Below are 14,466 nucleotides of genomic sequence, written 5' to 3' on the forward strand. Positions count from 1 at the left end.
TTACACCCCTGTCATTGATCAACCCCCTGTAAAGCTCCATTCAGATGTCCGCATGATTTTTACGGATGCACTGATAGATGGATCGGATCCGCAAAACGCATCCGGACGTCTGAATGAAGCCTTACAGGGGCATGATCAATGACTGTGGTGATCACCCCATATAGACTCCCTGATCACCCCCCTGTCATTGATCAACCCCCTGTAAAGCTCCATTCAGATGTCCGCATGATTTTTACGGATGCACTGATAGATGGATCGGATCCGCAAAACGCATCCGGACGTCTGAATGAAGCCTTACAGGGGCGTGATCAATGACTGTGGTGATCACCCCATATAGACTCCCTGATCACCCCCCTGTCATTGATCACCCCCCTGTAAAGCTCCATTCAGATGTCCGCATGATTTTTACGGATGCACTGATAGATGGATCGGATCCGCAAAACGCATACGGACGTCTGAATGAAGCCTTACAGGGGCGTGATCAATGACTGTGGTTATCACCCCATATAGACTCCCTGATCACCCCCCTGTCATTGATTACACCCCTGTCATTGATCAACCCCCTGTAAAGCTCCATTCAGATGTCCGCATGATTTTTACGGATGCACTGATAGATGGATCGGATCCGCAAAACGCATACGGACGTCTGAATGAAGCCTTACAGGGGCATGATCAATGACTGTGGTTATCACCCCATATAGACTCCCTGATCACCCCCCTGTCATTGATCACCCCCCTGTCATTGATCACCCCCCTGTCATTGATCACCCCCCCTGTCATTGATCACCCCCCCTGTCATTGATCACCCCTCTGTAAGGCTCCATTCAGACATTTTTTTGGCCCAAGTTAGCGGAATTTTTTTTTTTTTTTCTTACAAAGTCTCATATTCCACTAACTTGTGTCAAAAAATAAAATCTCACATGAACTCACCATACCCCTCACAGAATCCAAATGCGTAAAATTTTTTAGACATTTATATTCCAGACTTCTTCTCACGCTTTAGGGCCCCTAGAATGCCAGGGCAGTATAAATACCCCACATGTGACCCCATTTCGGAAAGAAGACACCCCCAGGTATTCCGTGAGGGGCATATTGAGTCCATGAAAGATTGAAATTTTTGTCCCAAGTTAGCGGAACGGGAGACTTTGTGAGAAAAAAATTAAAAATATCAATTTCCGCTAACTTGTGCCAAAATTTTTTTTTTTATATGAACTCGCCATGCCCCTCATTGAATACCTTGGGGTGTCTTCTTTCCAAAATGGGGTCACATGTGGGGTATTCATACTGCCCTGGCATTCTAGGGGCCCCAAAGCGTGAGAAGAAGTCTGGTATCCAAATGTCTAAAAATGCCCTCCTAAAAGGAATTTGGGCACCTTTGCGCATCTAGGCTGCAAAAAAGTGTCACACATCTGGTATCGCCGTACTCAGGAGAAGTTGGGGAATGTGTTTTGGGGTGTCATTTTACATATACCCATGCTGGGTGAGAGAAATATCTTGGTCAAATGCCAACTTTGTATAAAAAAATGGGAAAAGTTGTCTTTTGTCAAGATATTTCTCTCACCCAGCAAGGGTATATGTAAAATGACACCCCAAAACACATTCCCCAACTTCTCCTGAATACGGCGATACCACATGTGTGACACTTTTTTGCAGCCTAGGTGGGCAAAGGGGCCCATATTCCAAAGAGCACCTTTAGGATTTCACAGGTCATTTACCTACTTACCACACATTAGGGCCCCTGGAAAATGCCAGGGCAGTATAACTAACCCACAAGTGACCCCATTTTGGAAAGAAGACACCCCAAGGTATTCCGTGAGGGGCATGGCGAGTTCCTAGAATTTTTTATTTTTTGTCACAAGTTAGTGGAAAATGCTGTTTTTTTTTTTTTTTCATACAAAGTCTCATATTCCACTAACTTGTGACAAAAAATAAAAACTTCCATAAACTCACTATGCCCATCAGCGAATACCTTGGGGTCTCTTCTTTCCAAAATGGGGTCACTTGTGGGGTAGTTATACTGCCCTGGCATTCTAGGGGCCCAAATGTGTGGTAAGGAGTTTGAAATCAAATTCTGTAAAAAATGACCTGTGAAATCCGAAAGGTGCTCTTTGGAATATGGGCCCCTTTGCCCACCTAGGCTGCAAAAAAGTGTCACACATCTGGTATCTCCGTACTCAGGAGAAGTTGGGGAATGTGTTTTGGGGTGTCATTTTACATATACCCATGCTGGGTGAGAGAAATATCTTGGCAAAAGACAACTTTTCCCATTTTTTTATACAAAGTTGGCATTTGACCAAGATATTTATCTCACCCAGCATGGGTATATGTAAAAAGACACCCCAAAACACATTCCTCAACTTCTCCTGAGTACGGAGATACCAGATGTGTGACACTTTTTTGCAGCCTAGGTGGGCAAAGGGGCCCATATTCCAAAGAGCACCTTTCGGATTTCACAGGTCATTTTTTAGAGAATTTGATTTCAAACTCCTTACCACACATTTGGGCCCCTAGAATGCCAGGGCAGTATAACTACCCCACAAGTGACCCCATTTTGGAAAGAAGAGACCCCAAGGTATTCGCTGATGGGCATAGTGAGTTCATGGAAGTTTTTATTTTTTGTCACAAGTTAGTGGAATATGAGACTTTGTATGAAAAAAAAATAAAAAAAAAAATCATCATTTTCCACTAACTTGTGACAAAAAATAAAAAATTCTAGGAACTTGCCATGCCCCTCACGGAATACCTTGGGGTGTCTTCTTTCCAAAATGGGGTCACTTGTGGGGTAGTTATACTGCCCTGGCATTCTAGGGGCCCAAATGTGTGGTAAGGAGTTTGAAATCAAATTCTGTAAAAAATGACCTGTGAAATCCGAAAGGTGCTCTTTGGAATATGGGCCCCTTTGCCCACCTAGGCTGCAAAAAAGTGTCACTCATCTGGTATCTCCGTACTCGGAAGAAGTTGGGGAATGTGTTTTGGGGTGTCATTTTACATATACCCATGCTGGGTGAGATAAATATCTTGGCAAAAGATAACTTTTCCCATTTTTTTATACAAAGTTGGCATTTGACCAAGATATTTCTCTCACCCAGCATGGGTATATATAAAATGACACCCCAAAACACATTCCCCACCTTCTCCTGAGTACGGAGATACCAGATGTGTGACACTTTTTTGCAGCCTAGGTGGGCAAAGGGGCCCATATTCCAAAGAGCACCTTTCGGATTTCACAGGTCATTTTTTACAGAATTTGATTTCAAACTCCTTACCACACATTTGGGCCCCTAGAATGCCAGGGCAGTATAACCACCCCACAAGTGACCCCATTTTGGAAAGAAGAGACCCCAAGGTATTTCGTGATGGGCATAGTGAGTTCATAGAAGTTTTTATTTTTTGTCACAAGTTAGTGGAATATGAGACTTTGTAAGAAAAAAAAAAAAAAAAAATCATCATTTTCCGCTAACTTGTGACAAAAAATAAAAAGTTCTATGAACTCACTATGCCCATCAGCGAATACCTTAGGGTGTGTACTTTCCGAAATGGGGTCATTTGTGGGGTGTTTGTACTGTCTGGCCATTGTAGAACCTCAGGAAACATGACAGGTGCTCAGAAAGTCAGATCTGCTTCAAAAAGCGGAAATTCACATTTTTGTACCATAGTTTGTAAACGCTATAACTTTTACCCAAACCATTTTTTTTTTACCCAAACATTTTTTTTTTATCAAAGACATGTAGAACAATAAATTTAGAGCAAAATTTATATATGGATGTCATTTTTTTTGCAAAATTTTACAACTGAAAGTGAAAAATGTCATTTTTTTGCAAAAAAATCGTTAAATTTCGATTAATAACAAAAAAAGTAAAAATGTCAGCAGCAATGAAATACCACCAAATGAAAGCTCTATTAGTGAGAAGAAAAGGAGGTAAAATTCATTTGGGTGGTAAGTTGCATGACCGAGCAATAAACGGTGAAAGTAGTGTAGGTCAGAAGTGTAAAAAGTGGCCTGGTCTTTCAGGGTGTTTAAGCACTGGGGGCTGAGGTGGTTAAGCGGTGTTCATGTTTGTGCAGTAAACATTCCCTAAGTTAAAGTCTGAGGGTTTTCAATCTTTCTAAATGTGTCTGAGAGATGGTGTTCTTATTCAGGAATTCCAGAGCTCTGATCTCCTTCACTATATCAGCCATTTTCTTATTTCTCTTTTTTTTGGTTCTACATCCCAGTTTAATGAATATATGCCTCTCATGAAGGCTTTGTGGGCACACCAGAGCGAAAAGGGGTCAGAAACAGACCCCTCATTGATCTGGAAGTATTCTGTCAGGGCAGAGGACAGTTCAGTACTTAGTACTTATGGTGTTCTATCAGGAATGTGTTATTGCGCCAAGGTGTGGACTGCTGGCTTACATGTGCCTCCAGCAATGTCAAAGTGATTGGGGCGTTGTCGGACTAAGTAATAATCCCTCTGGAGGATGATAGAGTGTTACCTATCACTGATCTGCTGACTAAAAACAGGTCAATCATAGAGTAGGTTTTGCGGGCTGCAGAAAGGAAGGAATAGTCCCTTTCACCACCATGTTGGAGCCTCCACATATCATATAGGTCTTCCTGCAGAATTAGGGAAGAGAGGGCAGGGTGGCACTCCCTTGAGGGTGCAGTGGTATCAGTGGAAGGGTCTAAGATAGAATTGAAATCACCTCCCCAGATAACATGGCCAGTCTTCACTTTGTTTACTTTAGGCGCCAGTTTACGTAAAAAAGACACCTGGTGTCTGTTAGGGGCATATATAAAGACCATAGTGTAGTCTACATTGTTCACTGAGCATACAATAATGATGAATCTGTCACCGGGGTCCACGACTGAGGTCTTTAAAGTAAAAGCCACTGTGTTCTTTACAGCCACCAGCACTCTTCTCTGCTTTTTTGAGTAGTGGTGATTGAAGGACAAAGGGGAACTGGGGGTAGCAAACCCTATGGCTATCCGTTTTCAAGAGATGCGTTTCAGTGGCACAAAAGATATCGCACTTATAAGCTTTAGCCTCTTTCCCCATCATCAATCTCTTAAAGGGACTATTTAGCCCATTAACATTTAAGGAAGCTATTGTAAGAACCATTGTAAGGGATAAGGAAGGTTTAGCACATCATACCTTGAGTGTCGAGAGGGACCATTCCTACAGACCCGTAGCCAGTTGAACGGCATCTCGTCTGAGACCCCAGTAGCAGATCCATTTTGAGCCCTTGAGGAAACCAACATAACCTATACAGAGTAAACAACAATAGAAAAACAAAAAAGTCAAACAAAAAAAATATAGCCTGTCTGGCTGGCAGGCTACCCAGAACGGGCATAAGCAGCGTTTTAGGACCTAGAGTAGGCCGCATTGCACCCATATTTCTGAAAATAGCATAACTGTATCAGAAATCCTCAAAGGTTAGATTTATGCTTTGTTGTCACCACTGGGAAGAGACCTGGTGGGCCGGAGAATCAGTGGTCGTGTGGAAGTCTGGCATAGAAATGTTCCAGGATTGGAGAAGGCGCTTCCCAGCTTCTAAGGAGCAAATAGCATGTAAAGTACCTTGATGGTGAATAAGTACTTTCGTCGGAAACCCCCAGCGGTAGGGTATGTTATGATCCCTCAAGGCGGTGGTAAAGGGGGTCATTGAGCGGCATTGCTGCAGGGTAGAAGCTGAGAGATCAGCAAACATTTTGACCCCATCATAGGGGGCTGGTAGGGTGCCTCTCTTCCTGGCGGATGTCATAAGTGATTCCTTAATATGGAAAACGTGCACCCTGGCCCGAACATCTCGGGGTGTAGATTCTGAGAGGTGTTTTGGACGCACCACTCTGTGGACTCTGTTGATAATAAGGTCATGTTCTGAGATATCAGGAATGAGGACTTTCATGAGGTCTTGAATAAAGGTGTGTAGATCTTTGGGGTGGATGTCCTCCATGATTCCCCTGAACTTTACATTATTTTGGCGGGACGGATCTTCCAGGTCCACCACTTTGGATTTCAGATGCTCTATTTCTGAAGCCAGGTCATTATGGGCATCTATAAGCTGATTATGGGACTCAGCGAAGTCCCACATTTTCATCTCTACATGTGACAGTCTTTTGTCGACTTCAGTAATGGAGGACTGCAGAGGCGTTATGAGTGCTGTGAGCTCCTGGTGAATGGAATGGCTAAAGAGGACCAGCAGTTCCTTAATGAGGTTGCCGGATGCAGGTTGGTCTGTGGTGGGAAAGTCATATAGGGAGGGAACATTATGGTTTCTCACCTCCGTTGCAGGCGTTGTCTGTGGCTGCAATATAGGCCTCTGCTTCGCATGGCTAGCTGACGGGGAACTGCCTGGTAAGGAATCATGACTGCCTGTCACTGGCGGAGACCCGTGTGGCATAGGCGGAGAGCTTCTTGAGAGGGGATCCCATCATGGAAGGAGACTTCGGGGTGGTAAGTTGGCAGCTCTGGGAAGGAGCTTTGTCGCTGATCGGGCGCAGGAGGTCAGGACTCATGCAGCCATCTTCCTCGATCAGCAGACCACGCCCCCTATTGGTACCATTTCTGTGATGCATATGACTTTTTGATCACTGTTCTTCAATTTTTTTTTTGGAGGGGGAGGTGACAAAAAATTGTGAATTGTGTGGTTTTCATTTTTTTCTGTTACGGCGTTCAATAATAATTTTCAGATGTGGCAATACCTGATATGTTTATTTTTTTATTGTTAATATATTTGTATATGTAAAATTAGGAAAGGGGGATGATTTTTTTTTACAAATATTTTAATATTTTAATTTTTTTTTTTACTTTTAACCCCCTTAGGGGGTTAGAATATGGGATCTTTTGATCCTTTGTCCTATTCAGAAATGTATAAAAGGATTGCGCTGCAGGAGAGAAATATTTTCTGTAAATAAAAGTTCCCTTTTATGAGTCTTCAACTAATGGGATCACATGCCAACCTCACAATCCAACACTGGTATGGAAACCTGTAATGTGATGAAAAAGCGCACTATGGTGTAGCGAGTTCAGGCACCTAACGCACTGAATATTTAAGATTTTCCAAACAATGTCAAACAAATATTATGAAAGTAGAAACGGAAGTCAAAACAAAAAAGTGTAAAAAGTTCCTAAAAGTCTGTGAGGACTATCAGAAAAATGGAGTGTATAAATGGAAGTCGCCAACTAATGTGGATCATAAGGGATTCAATGATAGGGGTATGGATATATCTGTTACACAGGCAGTGAATAGAGAACAGATAACAACAAGTAATATTGGGAACAATTCACAGCATCCACTACAATCCTATGAGAATAGGGACCCCTACAGTAATAGAAGATCTTTTGAACAATATCAGGACCAAGGTAATATTTTTAATGGTCGTAGAAACAATCAACATTATATCCCCAATGGAAGTAGAGACCATTATATACCCTATTACCATCAGGGTAATAATTATAATAATTACAATAATAAAAGATACAGGCAGCGCCCATATAATAATGTAGAACAACATTATCCACCTAGGTCTGGGTATGTCCCTACATACCCCACCAGGGATCAACTCAGATTAAATAACTGTAGGAGTCCATTAAAAACTAAGAAGATTAGTGGAAGAGACATTACCAAAACAGACCAAGTCATCCTTCCAAAATCGACTAGGGGGGATAATAGTGTACAGCAGATGACCCTTGAACAAATAGGGACGGAGGATGGCAAAGTTAGGGCATCGGTAACAGTAGATACACATGAGAGAGATCTGAGTCAGAATTTTCCCCATCAGAGCATGCGGGGGGTACAGAGGGACCCCCTTCAGGAGAGGACAATCAAAGAGACAACCAGAACGCCCCAAAAAAGAAGCTACATCGAGGACAGAGGTGGGGGACGGAAATCCAATTCCGGGGGGGAAGAAAAGCAAGGGGAGTCAATAGGAATCTTCAACTTAAGCAGACATCCATTATCCAAAGAAGAAAAATTGGTCCTACAAAAGGGACTTAAATTCGCACCGAGTAATGGTATTAATAAATTTAGTCTATTTCTTGACATACATAGATACATTAGAAAATGTAATATAGCTAAGTACCATTTAAATATACAACCATCCCTGCCGGCAAATATTTTGACCACCACGGGGGTCTTACATACTGACCTGCGAAATAGATCCAAATTCTGCCCAAAAAATAAAAATAATGAGTGCATTGATGCTTTCAAAAGGAGCCTCCTAAATGAATTAGAGAAGATGGATTATAAACCTAAAAAACAGAATCTTTCTAGGGGGGAAAAGGAGGCATTAAAACAGTTGGAAAAAAATGATATGATAGTGATAAAACCGGCCGACAAGGGGGGAGGAGTTGTTATAATGGATGTCGATCAATATACTATGGAAATGGATAGACTGCTTTCGGATGGAGACACCTATTTAGTTTTGAAGAATAACCCACTTGTTCTGTTCAAGGGACAACTGGAGGCTATTTTAAAGAAGGGTTTGGAGAAGGAAGTGCTGAACAAAAAAGAATTCGATTACCTTTTTCTAAAATGCCCTGTTACTCCTGTCATTTATTTTTTGCCAAAAATTCATAAGGATCCAATCAATCCACCAGGGAGACCTATTGTTTCAGGCATTAATTCCCTGAACAGTAGAGTCTCCGAATATATTGATTTCTTTTTGCAGAAATATGTGACAGTGGCTCCCTCCTATCTCAAAAATTCCACCAGTGTCATTGATTTAATTGACGACATTGGTGAAATCCATGGATCCCTGTGGTTAGCCACAGTTGACGTATCGTCTCTCTATACCTGCATCCCTCAGAGTTTGGGTATTAGAGGGGTTCAGGAAGCGTTAGATAACGATCCAGGCATGGGGTCAGATCAAAAAAGTTTTATTTTGGAATGTGTAGCTTTTTGCCTCACTCACAATTATTTTCTTTATAAAGACACTTTTTATCTTCAGCACTCTGGCGTGGCGATGGGGGCGAAATTCGCCCCAAGCCTCGCCAACCTTTTTATGACCATGTGGGAGAGGGAGAACATTGACCAGATCCTCAAAAAAGATTTAGAAGGGGGACAGCTATTAGTGTGGCGAAGGTATATAGACGACTGCCTCCTCATCTGGTTAGGTGAGAGGGAGGGTCTGGATACCTTTATAGCAGGCATTAACGTAAATAATTTTAATCTAAAATTCACTAGTCATATTAGTGCTATTTCTGTAGATTTCCTTGATTTAGTTATTTTTGTGGAAGATGGTAGACTCAAGACCAAGACCTTCTTTAAAACCGTGGATGTGAATACGTACATTGAGCTTAATAGTTGCCACCATCCATCATGGCTCAAAAACATACCTAAAAGCCAATTCCAGCGCATCTCAAAAAACTGTAGCAAGTTAGAGGACTATAGAGAACAGGGACAGATGGTCAAAAATAGATTTCTAGAAAAAGGATATGAAAAGGAATATTTAGATCACTGTAAGGATGAAATAGAACAAAGACGCACTGATATTAAACCACAGATAACTAACAATAAAAAAGAATTTAAGAAGGATTTTAGATACACATTCTTGACCCAATATAACAGCAAAATGGGCTGTATCAAAAACATGATCCGAAAAAATTGGCATATTCTTCAGAATGATCCTGTACTTAGTAAAGATTTGCCAGTTAGGCCTCCTGTAGTCTTCAAAAGAGCCGACAATCTCACCAATAAATTGGTTCGTAGTGCCAGTCTCGCCACTAGCAAAAAACATGTTAGTACTAATAAAGGCAGGTTTACATGGTGCGGCTTTTGCTTACCTTGCAAAAACCGTATCCCAAAAGACAGAGAAAGGTTTGTAGACATAATCACAACCAATAAAACAAAAGATACCACCCTGAAAATCAGAGGTCGTTTTTCCTGCAACAATGTTGGTGTAGTTTATCTTTTGGAATGCCCTTGTAGACTCCAATATGTCGGTAGGACTACACGGAGTCTGAAGACTCGGGTGCAGGAGCACATTCGCAACATTAAAAAGGGCCCCGAGACCCATAGTGTCTCGCTACATTTTAAGATCTATCATAATAAAAATCCTAGAGGTCTGCGCTTTTTTGGATTGGAATTAGTGCATACCCCTACCCGAGGAGGGGACTTCATTGCCTTAATAAATAAAAAAGAGGTGGAATGGATGTTCCTTTTGGGCACCATTCAGCCTCAAGGGTTAAATATTGAATGTGACTTTAATGCTTGCTTATTTTAATACACACTCGCCACTAGCTTATTAGGTTCGTCTTTGCCCTTTTACCGCATTTGTATTTTGTTCAATTTTAATCTGTTTGTATGTGTTTGTCTTACGCCTTGTTTTTTTTTTTGGATTTGCTCATGACGCGGGATAGGGGAGGTTTTCCTGCTAATTTAAACCCAGCGGTATTCAATTACCAATCAACGCCCCAGACGAAGCATCACTGCGAAACCCGGGTCGGGCTTTATAGAGATATTTTAATATGGTTTTTAGCTGTAATTTTTGTCTTTATTAAATAGTTTTTATCTGACCCTTTGGTGCGTATCATACCTGCGATTCCTTTTCTGAGACTTTTTGGAAGCTGCGGTTTACTGCCATCCAGGTGTAGAGGTATTCAATCTGCTGGATCGGTGTTTGGGATTACTAACACCGATGCTTCCTGACCCCCGCCTGTTCCATCCGCCTAGCTGTCTGTAAAGATTCCGTCAGGATCTCTTTCCTGCACCTTACCAGTGAAGTTCTAGTTCTATTGGAGATACCATCTAGATTTCTACGCGTATTCACTTATCTGGAATCTTGTGAGTATACCCTATTCACATGGTGCGTTAGGTGCCTGAACTCGCTACACCATAGTGCGCTTTTTCATCACATTACAGGTTTCCATACCAGTGTTGGATTGTGAGGTTGGCATGTGATCCCATTAGTTGAAGACTTATAAAAGGGAACTTTTATTTACAGAAAAGATTTCTCTCCTGCAGCGCAATCCTTTTATACATTTCTTCATATAGCGGACTTTTCCCACATTGTCTTTGGATTTGCAGCGCCTGAGAGGACAAGTATTTTCAACAGAGACTTTATCTATTTTATTTCTCTTTGTCCTATTCCCCCTAAGGGCTCATTCACATGACTGTATGGCCGTGGTGCCAATATACACAGGCACCGGCCATGTGAACTCTGTGCTGCGGATGCAGACCCATTGACTTGAAAGGGTCCACGATCCGCAAGATATGGCAAAAGATAGGACATGTCCTATCTTTTGTGGAGTGGAGGCATGGAAACACTCGGAAACACTTCCGTGGGCTTTCGGGTCCGTGTCTTAAACTTACCTGTCTGACCTCCAGCGGTGCTGAGCCATGGCCCCTGATGATGTCACAGCATCTGTAGCAACATGATAAAATGCTCTGTTTCTCCCTGTAGCGGGCGTGTGCTGGAGGAGATTAGCAGTGGGTTGATTGATCAGCTGCTCTATTCCTGTGTGCTAGTGTCTCTGACAAATGGAGCACCTATCAGATTCTGATCCAGGGATTCGGTTATCTATTTAAACCCCTTTCTAGCCATACATCAGTGCCAGTGATAGTCTTGTTTGGGCTCACTAGCTAGGTTCCTGGTTCCTGGGCTGATTTGAATTGTTCGTGTTGTTGACCTCAGCTTGTCCTCTGTCTCTATGTTATGTACTGTGCATGTCCTACTGGTTCTGACTAGAGATGAGCAAAAAATTTTAAAAATTCGATTCAGCCGGTTCGCCAATCTTTTTTTTAAAATTAGATTCCGTACAAATTTATTTGCGGCGAATCACGTAAAAAAAAGTCTATTTCCTGGCTGCAGAGAGCCTTTTATAGTGGTGTAGAACACTGTGCCTTGCAGTAACACGCATAGGGAGTCTGCTGTGGTAGTAAAATAATACTGTGAGTCAGTATGACATGCAGATGACAGGCGTCGCTCTTAGAATCACTGCACACTTCACTTATTTGGGCAGTCACTGGGCCAAAACTGACCAAATAACTCAGGTATGAACTCAGCCTTACAGGTCAATTTTAGCGCCAAGAACAAGCGCACTCATTTTACACCATTGTCAGCTGATCCACATAGATGTCTACAGAACCTGTTCTATTAAACACTTATACAAGTAGAGCCAGGCCCGGTGCTATAATAAGGCAGACCAAGCGGCCGCCTTAGGGCGCTGAGAAGGGGGGGCGGAAAAATGAAACTTTTTTTCCATTAATCACTTGCATGCCACCGGCCTCCTGCGGCTGTTCTCCTCTGTGTGGTGGTCCTCATATCTTCTCTCTGGGCTCCCGAGTCCTGACAGGTTTTGTTTGAGGACCTTTCCCACTCTGCCAATCAGTGGCCGCAGCTGTGTCACGTGTCAGGGCAGTGATTTCCCGCTGAGCCAATCACTGGTCTGACACATGACACAGCTGCAGCCACTGATTGGCTGAGTGCGAAAGGTCCTCAAAGTCTTGTCGGGAGCACAGAGAGAAGATACCAGGACCACACAGAGAAGAAGGGGAGCTGCTGCAGACGGGAACAGGCCCAGGTGAGGAGCATAATGTTTATTTTTACACAACATTAATAGAGGGGGGAAATGTGCCATGGGGGAGGGAGAAATGTGACACAAAGGGGGTGATGTGACATGGAGGGGGAGAAATGTGACATGGAGGGGGAGAAATGTCAAATTTCTCCCCCTCATGTCACATCACCCCCCTATATCACATTTCTCCCCCTCCATGTCACATCACCCCCCTATGTCACATTTCTCCCCCCTCCATGTCACATTTCTCCCCTCTCCATGTCACATTTCTGCCCCCTCCATGTCACATTTCAACCCCCTCCATGTCACATTTCTCATCCCCCTCCATGTCACATTTCTCATTCCCCTTCATGTCACATTTCTGCCCCCTCCATGTCACATTTCTCCCCCCTCCATGTCACATTTCTCCCCCTCCATGTCACATTTCAACCCCCTCCATGTCACATTTCAACCCCCTCCATGTCACATTTCTCAACCCCCTCCATGTCACATTTCTCATCCCCCTCCATGTCACATTTCAACCCCCTCCATGTCGCATTTCTCCCCCTCCATGTCACATTTCTCATCCCCCTCCATGTCACATCATGCCCTCCTTTTTACATCACCCCCACGAGTTGTGTGGGGGGGGGGGGGGGGCGACAAAATGTAGCTTCGCTTGTGTGTGCAAAAATCCTTGCACCGGCCCTGAGTAGAGCCCCTCGACAGAGTGGAGATGGTGTCAGCAGTAAGTTTGTGTTGACATCACTGATTATTTTGCCCTTCCTTTGATCCATCAGAACAATAACCCCCAAAAAACTGATCCTGTCTGTGGAGCATCCGTCTTCACTCGGTCAGCATTTGGTCAGTAATCCATCAGTATTGCTAATGCCAAAAAAACAGGAGTGTATCTAAAACAGAGATGACACGTGAATGGAATATTTGCATGTCTTCTGTGTTTTGTACCCACTCCTGCTTTTGGCTACCAACTCACAAGCGAATTCTGATGGGACCATACAGGCCTTACAGCTGCTATAGAGAAAGGATCCGTTGTGCAACTCATTTTTCCTTCCTTCTGACAGAAGAAGGGTCAAATAAATGATTATGTCAGCCAGGCCGAAAGGCAAAATAGTGGCCAAGTCATGAAGTGGGGAGGGTGGGGACAGCATGAGAAGTCAACAGAGTGGCCCTATGGCATAGTGGTGAGGTGGAAGCAGCATGAGGAGAACACAGAGTGGCACAATGACATTGTGGAGGTGGTGGCAGCATCAGGAGGCCACAGAGTGGTAGGGTGATATAGTGTGAAGGTGGCAGCAGCATCAAAAGACCACAGAGTAAAAAGGTGACATAGTGTGAAGGCGGAAGCAGCATCAGAAGACCACAGAGTAGAAGGTGACATAGTGTGGAGGTGGCAGCAGCATGAGGAGACCACAGAGTGGCAAGGTGACATAGTGTGGAGGTGGCAGCAGCATCAGGAGACCACAGAGTGGCAAGGTGACATAGTGTGGAGGTGACAGAAGCATCAGAAGACCACAGAGTGGCAAGGTGACGTAGTGTGGAGGTGGCAGCAGCATCAGAAGACCACAGAGTGGCAAGGTGACATAGTGTGGAGGTGGCAGCAGCATCAGGAGACCACAGAGTGGCAAGGTGACATAGTGTAGAGGTGGCAGCAGCATCAGGTGACTATAGAGTGACAAGGTGACATAGTGTGGAGGTGGCAGCAGCATCAAAAGACGACAGAGTGGCAAGGTGAAATAGTGTGGAGATGGCAACAGCATGAGTAGACCACAGAGTGGCAAGGTGACATAGTGTGGAGGTGGAAGCAGCATGAGGAGACCACAGAGTGGCAAGGTGACATAGTGCAGAGGTGGCAGAAGCATCAGGAGACCACGGAGTGGCAAGGTGACATAGTGTGGAGATGGCAGCAGCATGAGGAGACCACAGAGTGGCAAGCTGACATAGTGTGGAGGTAGCAGTGTCAGAAGACCAC

Source organism: Bufo bufo, chromosome 6 (genome assembly GCF_905171765.1).
Source record: "Bufo bufo chromosome 6, aBufBuf1.1, whole genome shotgun sequence".
Taxonomy (NCBI): domain Eukaryota; kingdom Metazoa; phylum Chordata; class Amphibia; order Anura; family Bufonidae; genus Bufo; species Bufo bufo.